The sequence below is a fragment of the Sinocyclocheilus rhinocerous genome, unplaced genomic scaffold, assembly GCF_001515625.1.
Source record: "Sinocyclocheilus rhinocerous isolate Xijiao unplaced genomic scaffold, SAMN03320098_v1.1 scaffold140, whole genome shotgun sequence".
In the NCBI taxonomy this organism is placed as follows: Eukaryota; Metazoa; Chordata; class Actinopteri; order Cypriniformes; family Cyprinidae; genus Sinocyclocheilus; species Sinocyclocheilus rhinocerous.
In genome coordinates this window covers 897076-904150 of record NW_015642053.1, presented here as the reverse complement: position 1 = coordinate 904150, position 7075 = coordinate 897076, and the positions used below count along the sequence as shown (strand labels likewise).

General features: G+C 34.7%; 1 protein-coding gene across 1 annotated transcript in view; it reads right to left on the bottom strand.

Annotated features, from left to right (window-relative positions):
• LOC107755460 (serine/threonine-protein kinase LMTK1-like) overlaps positions 1–7075 on the bottom strand; it is a 49910-nt gene that overhangs the window by 42049 nt on the left and 786 nt on the right. The gene's annotated exons all lie outside the window — the stretch shown is intronic.

Sequence of the window (7075 nt, the reverse complement as noted above, 5' to 3'; positions counted from 1 at the left end):
CATGTTCTTTTTTTTTTTTTTTTTACTATTTTTGGGCATAAATCTACATTCTGTTTATTTTCATTTCTGTACTTTCAGTGGGTGATATTAATAGAAGAAATGTGTTTGCTGGAAGGGTTATTGCCTGCAGGGTAGTTTAGGATATATCTGTGTGTCTTTATGTGAACCGATGGGCGAATGCTCTTAATATTTAATAAATCAATGTCAAGAAAAACATTAAAAGGAACAACATCTCTCTCTTTTTTTTTTACTAAAACTGCCTATTAGCCAAGAAAGACTGTCTGACCGTCATGACAAATCATAGTTTGATTTACATAATATTGGCATCTAACATGGTTATTATAGTTAACTAAAATAGTATAACTAAAATTCCATTAAATATTACATTAAACAAAACAAAAGCTAAATAAACTACTAAAACTAAAATAAAATTAAATATAAATTATTTTTTTTATTTCAGTTAGCTGAAACAGTTGCCTTGAAATGAAAAATATAATGAAATTTTAGTTTCTGTTTTGTTTTAGCTAACTAACCTTGTCATATATATATATATATATATATACACACACACACACACACACACACACGGGAAAAAAAACTAATTTAAAATATTAATAAAACTACAATAGTATCTCGATGCTAAAATAACACTGGAGTGTAAAACTAAATTCCAAGTAGTCTTAACCAAAATAATAAATGGACTTCAGGCAAAAAATACAATGCTACAAGTGTATAAAATATGACTACTTTAAATAACTACCAGCACCAACATCCTCATTTGACCTCCTAATAAACTAGAGATGATAAATAACCCTTAATTGACCAGGGTGACAGAAGTGACAGAGGTGACAGAGGTGATTCAGCATCCGATGAATCCTCCAGGCCAAGCCAATCAGAGTTTGATAAATGAGTCTGAAATGATGGGATGGTGTGACATCTGGGTCACATGTTGCCATGGAAATAGAGCGACGAGCATCTGCTGTGTAAACTCACCAGCAACGCTTCTGTCTTACACTTCTTGATCACACTCAAACGCAAATGCTGTGAGACAGAGAAATACTAATGGCCACTTACACGTGTTTTCATTACAAATAGCATACACTGCATTAATACAGGGTCTTTCCTAGTCACAGAAATCATTAGAAATATTACACTGGCTGCCAGGATGTAAAATGGCAGTTAGCAGACACTTAGGTACACAAATAGGGTACTTTGGTGTCCCATTAAATTTTTTAAGCATTAGATATGACAAGGATATTATGTTATAAATAAATATATAATGAAATAAATAATAGATTACCTAGCATAAAAAGCAGTTTTGAAAATGTCAAATGTCTGTACACTGTCTGTATCTACAAATAAAATCACAAGATTAACATCATAATTTGATACAATACAATAAAATAAAAACAACAACAACAACAACAATAATAATAATAATAATAGTCCTTAAAATTGAGACACCCAAGAATGAATATTCCTTTCGTATCCTTTCCTTTCCTTTCCTTTCCTTTCCTTTCTACAAATATTGTGTTGACTGCACATCAAGCTGAACTATTTAACCATTAAGTCACTGTAAAGTAATAATAATAATAAATTAAGATTAATTATGGAAAAAGATGAATTCTGATTTTTTAAAACAGATTTTTGTACCCCATGTGTGGAAAGTGTCAGTAGGAGGAAATAAACCAATTCACTTCAATCCTGAAAGCCTGAAACACACTTCAGTTCATTGCTGTTGAATGCTATTTCTCCAAACCTATTGCTCTTCCAGACGCTTTCAAGAAAACCTTCAATCAGTTAGGGTTTTCCTGCATCTCATTCAATAGCTGTCTGTATTCTACAAGATGCATTGAGATTGCAATCAAAAGGAGAGAGCGAGCAATCATAATGGATTCTATATTGAGCTTGCATCTTAGCCTTGCTGTCCTTCAACATGGTAATATATATGAGATGGGAACAACATAATCAGGGGCGGACTTACCCAACTACAATTTATTCAACAGTAAACAATGGTGTTCACAGGTAAAGTCACTTTACAATTCCATTTAGTAAACTGTTTGTTCATTTATTTAACCCTTTACAGCCATTCATTCTCAAGTGATCTGTAGCATTTTAATAATTTAATAATTTAAATGAATTAATAATTGTATTTATCATTTAAATATAATTGAAGACTCAATTGATAATATTTTTGTTTTCTAACTGCACTAGACTTCTTCTTTCCATCAGGATCGATTATCTTACACCATCTCCTGCACTCCTACATACTCGTACTCTCTTACTACAAAAAAACACACACCCACACACACACACACACACACACGCACAAATGCAATGGCACAGGCCATTAGCACCAATCATGGCAGCTTGTTTGTAACTGAACCTGAAGGAACAAACGACAGTGCTTGGAGCGAAGTGTTGAGAGCTTTACTTAGAATAGAACTGATGGGAGCAAATGTATCATGAAAATAACAGAGAGCTCGCTGAAGCATGTGGACACCCCCTTATAATTCATGCCTTTGGCTTTTTCAGCTACATGTATAACAAATAGGTACATAAAATCAAGCAAACAGCCATGCAACAACTCATATAGACCAACATTAATAGAAAAATTTTTAAAAATGAGGCATACATCTCATGTTCCAGCATCAGAATTCTCAAGCCTGTGAAATGAACTGTATAGTACTGTTCAAATGTTTGAAGTTATTAAGATTTTAATATTTTAATATAAGTCTCTTATGCTCACCAAGGCTGCATTTAATTGATCAAAAGCTGTTTTCTATTTTAATATATTTAAAAATATAATTTATTCCTGTGACGGCAAAGCTGAATTTTCAGCAGCCATTATTCCAGTTTTCAGTGTCACTGAAAGAAGAAACAAGAAAATCAAGAAACATTTATTTTTATCAATGTTCAAAACAGTTATTTTTGTGGAAACTGTGATGCATTCTTTGATGAATATAAAGTCCAAAAGAACAGCATTTATTTGAAATAGAAATCCAACAATATAAATGTCTTTATAGTCACTTTTGATGAAGTTAATGTATCCTTGCAAAACGTATTACTTTCTATTAAAAACAAAACACCAACATTTTGAACAGTATATATTTAAATTCTCTACTCACTAAATCCAGTAAACCATAAATGAATCAAAATTGCATTTAAACCATAGTGCCACGCACCTCTCACCAGCTTGTTTACATCACACCCGATGCCATTTCAATGCCCTTCACCACTACTTGTGCATCATGTAACCGCTATGTCCTTCATAAACACGTGAGCACAAAATATCCTCTCTTCTCAAACTCAACCAGACACATCTACCTCTCTTTCGGACGGTTTGAAGAAGTTGTCGATGGTTACAAAATCTCATTATGTCATATTTCGTCTTTCCCTGTTTCTCCACTAGCACATCTCAACGTGCGTATAATTTACTATAATCCATTGTAACATGTTCTTACCGATCCTTCTGTCAGATCCCGTGTGCGAAATTCACAGGAGGGGAATAAACAGCAATTGGTCTTTTAGGAAGAGCCCAGTGCTACAGGACAGTCCGATTGTCTGGCGGTCAGGAAACTTGAGCTCTGGAGGCTGGCATGGGATGGCCGCCAACACCACCAGCAATTACCCAACAAACACTGCTTCCAGAAAGATGATGTCATCATTACAATCGCCAAGCCTCTCTATCGTTTCAGTTTCTACTAAGAAGTACATTTCAACATAACCTCAGGAACAATTGCCTAACTAGAGCCATGCTGTTCTGGACCTATTGAAAAAGTTCACGGTTTTGTTTTTAACCATCTGTAACAGCCACTAATTTTAGAATCCATTAAGAAGATCCAGCTGTAATGATGCTCGGCGCTACATCACCATGATTCATGGTCATAACTGCTGACTTACCAAGTCATCGTGAGTCATTCACCTTCCAGCTAAACACAAACTAAAAGGCAATTAAAATGCAAATGATGGGGTAAAAGAAGATTTCCCAGAATTTGTCCCTAAATTTCACCCTGAAGTGTGACAACGTTTGCATTTTAAACACAAAATTATGTTTCTAGAGAAAGGAGATACACTGTAAAAAAATTATTATTTTAGAAGTTGTAAATAAAACAAAGATTACTTCAAACTTCAAAATCATTACTACTTATTAATTTCACAATTAAAGGGATAGTTCACTCAAAAATGAAAATTCTGCCATTAATTACTCACCCTCATGTCGTTACAAACCTGTAAGTCCTTTGTTCATCTGCGGAACACAAATTAATATATTTTTGATGAAATCTGAGAGCTTTCTGACCCTACATAGACAGCAATGGAACTGACATGTTCAAGGCCCAAAAATGTAGTAGGGACATCGTTTAAATAGTCCATGTGATATCAGTGGTTCAACTGTTAATTTAATGAAGCTACAAGAATACATTTTGTGTGCAAAGAAAACAAAAAATAATTACGCTATTCAACCATTTCTTCTCTTCTGTGTCATTCTACTCTGCACATTCACGCATGTTAAAACCTAATACGCATTCATCGTGGTACTGTCGTGAAAGCGCATCAAATTCTAACACGGAAGAGAGGAAATTGTTGAATAAAGTCTTTTTTTTTTTTTGCGAACGAAATGTATTATCGTAGCTTAATAAAATTACGGTTGAACCTCTGATGTCACATGGACTATTTTAACAATGTTCTTTACTATGTGTCAGGTCCATTGCTGTTTATGCAGGGTCAGAAAGCTCTCGGATTTCATCAAAAATATCTCAATTTATGTTCCCAAGATGAATGAAGGTCTTACGGGTTTGTAACGACTTGAGGGTGAGAAATTAATGACAGAATTTTCATTTTTGGGTGAACTATCCCTTTAATTCAATGTGTTACTCACCATTTCTTGATTGGTTTGTGAAATTTACTAGCAGTTTCGGAGTGAAAATGATTTCTGCACCAATTTTACATTTCAAATATTCAAGAAAACACAAATGAATCAATTTGAATCAGGCTTCAGTATCCTGGTCTGAAACAAGCCCAGCAGGACTACAAGAGCAGATTCTGTTTCCTTTATCTCCCTCTAATCATTCCCAGACTCTCCAGGATGAGTCCTACTTCCATTCATCACTTTGACAGATAGACCTTGTTCCCCTCTTCATCACCACTGAAGGACATAATTAAATTCGGAGGACGGGAAGAGGTCTGCAACTCCAAATTGAAACTGTAAAACATGGAAATTCCAATTTGTGAAAGTCAATTTGGAACATGGTGTACGAATACTGAAAAGAGGCTTCGATATAGCTAATAGCAGTATATCTCATAGAAGGTAATAATAAAAATGCAGAGAAATGGAATCACTTCTTAGATTCTTAAATCCAAGTCTGAAGACCCTCTTGGTAACCATAGGAACCATGTGAGGAGGCAACAAACACACAGCTGAGTCCTAATTTAGAAGGGAGGGAATACCATCCACCACTGGCAACAACCCACATGGTGGCTCATTTTCACACCATAGGGAGGCTTTAAAGGGATAGTTCACCCAAAAATTGCATCATCATTTCCTCGACTTCACGTTGTTCCAAACCCATATGCTGTTATTTTTTATCCAGCGGACCAGAAAAGTACAGCTTTGTGTGAAGAACAAATATGGTGCCTTTAGAAGTGTCATATCAGGTTGGATGTCAATGACGTCAAATGCCTCACGAATGAACATCATTGATGTCAAGCTTTATCCTACACCTTTTCTAGACAGAAACTGATCTGACAACTAAGGGAGGGCAAGATTTTTAGAAAAAAAAAATTGAAATTCAGGTCTTCTTCTCACAAAACTATTTATTGTATGACTCCAGAAGACTTTCAAGAGTCATATGAACAATTCCACGATGTTTTTGCCCTTTCTGGAGCCTGACAGACTATAAACTGTTGTTAAATGGACAATTTCCTATTCTGAGGATTCTTCACTCATAAAATAAATAAATAAAATACAGGTTTAGAACAATGTGAGGGGTTGTAACGGAGCTTCCATTAGTGTCATCTGATATTTTATTTAGGATTTTCTTTTGTTTCTTGTATGTTTTTTATTTTTGTTTCTTTAGTATTTTCCAGTGCTAATTGGTAAAGTGGGAAACTTAAAGGGGTCATCGGATGCCCATTTTCCACAAGTTGATATGATTCTTTAGGGTCCTAATGAAAAGTCTGCAACATAGTTCGGTTAAAATTTCTCAATGGTAGTGTAAAAAACACCTTTTTTACCTTATAGGGTGGTTGTGTACACACACTGCCAACACACATTTCAGTTCAAACAACTTGTTAAAGTGCATGTAGCATCCGATGACCCCTTTAAGGATAATCAAGCATGTTTATTGCATATTCTTTCATTACAATTCAGCATTAGGTTGTAAAAAGTGTTTTTTTGAGTTGTAAATAAGATTATTCTAGTGAGTTTTACAAGAAAATACTTTTTCAGTTTTTCTACTTCAAAGTTTAATTCAAATGTGTTATTTGCCATTTCCCTGTAACTGTTTGTGAAATTTACTAGCAATTACTGAATGAAAATGGTTTCCACAACACATTTTTTATTTTCAATTTTTCATCTTAATTAAAATCTTATTTTAAAACAACAACAGATCATAAAGTGTCTCACTTTACCTGTATTCACCCTAAATAAAAGTCATGAACGATTTCAGGCCACTAGTTTCTTTTCTGCAGCTATTTGATGTGGCTTTACCCAATTTCTGGAGCTTTCCATCTTATGAAGATGAGTAAATAATGGCAGAACTTTCATGATATAAACCATAAGCATATTGAAGATGCTTTATGCAATTCTTTGTTTTTGAGTGCAATTTTAAATATACCTTGTCATGAACCGAAGGTTAGGCTCTTCCTCATTTACCAGTCATTATATTCTTAATTAGCTGCTCACTACACACACACACACACCCACACCTCCCTGGAGGTTGATAGTGTCCTGCTTGTCCAATCAGAAATGGCTACCTGTGCATCAGTAACCCAGTCTTACACCTCCACCTCTCACCTTTGGCATGCCAGTCAATGGACATGTGGAGAGGCAAATTGAGTCATTTTGTTTGCTTTC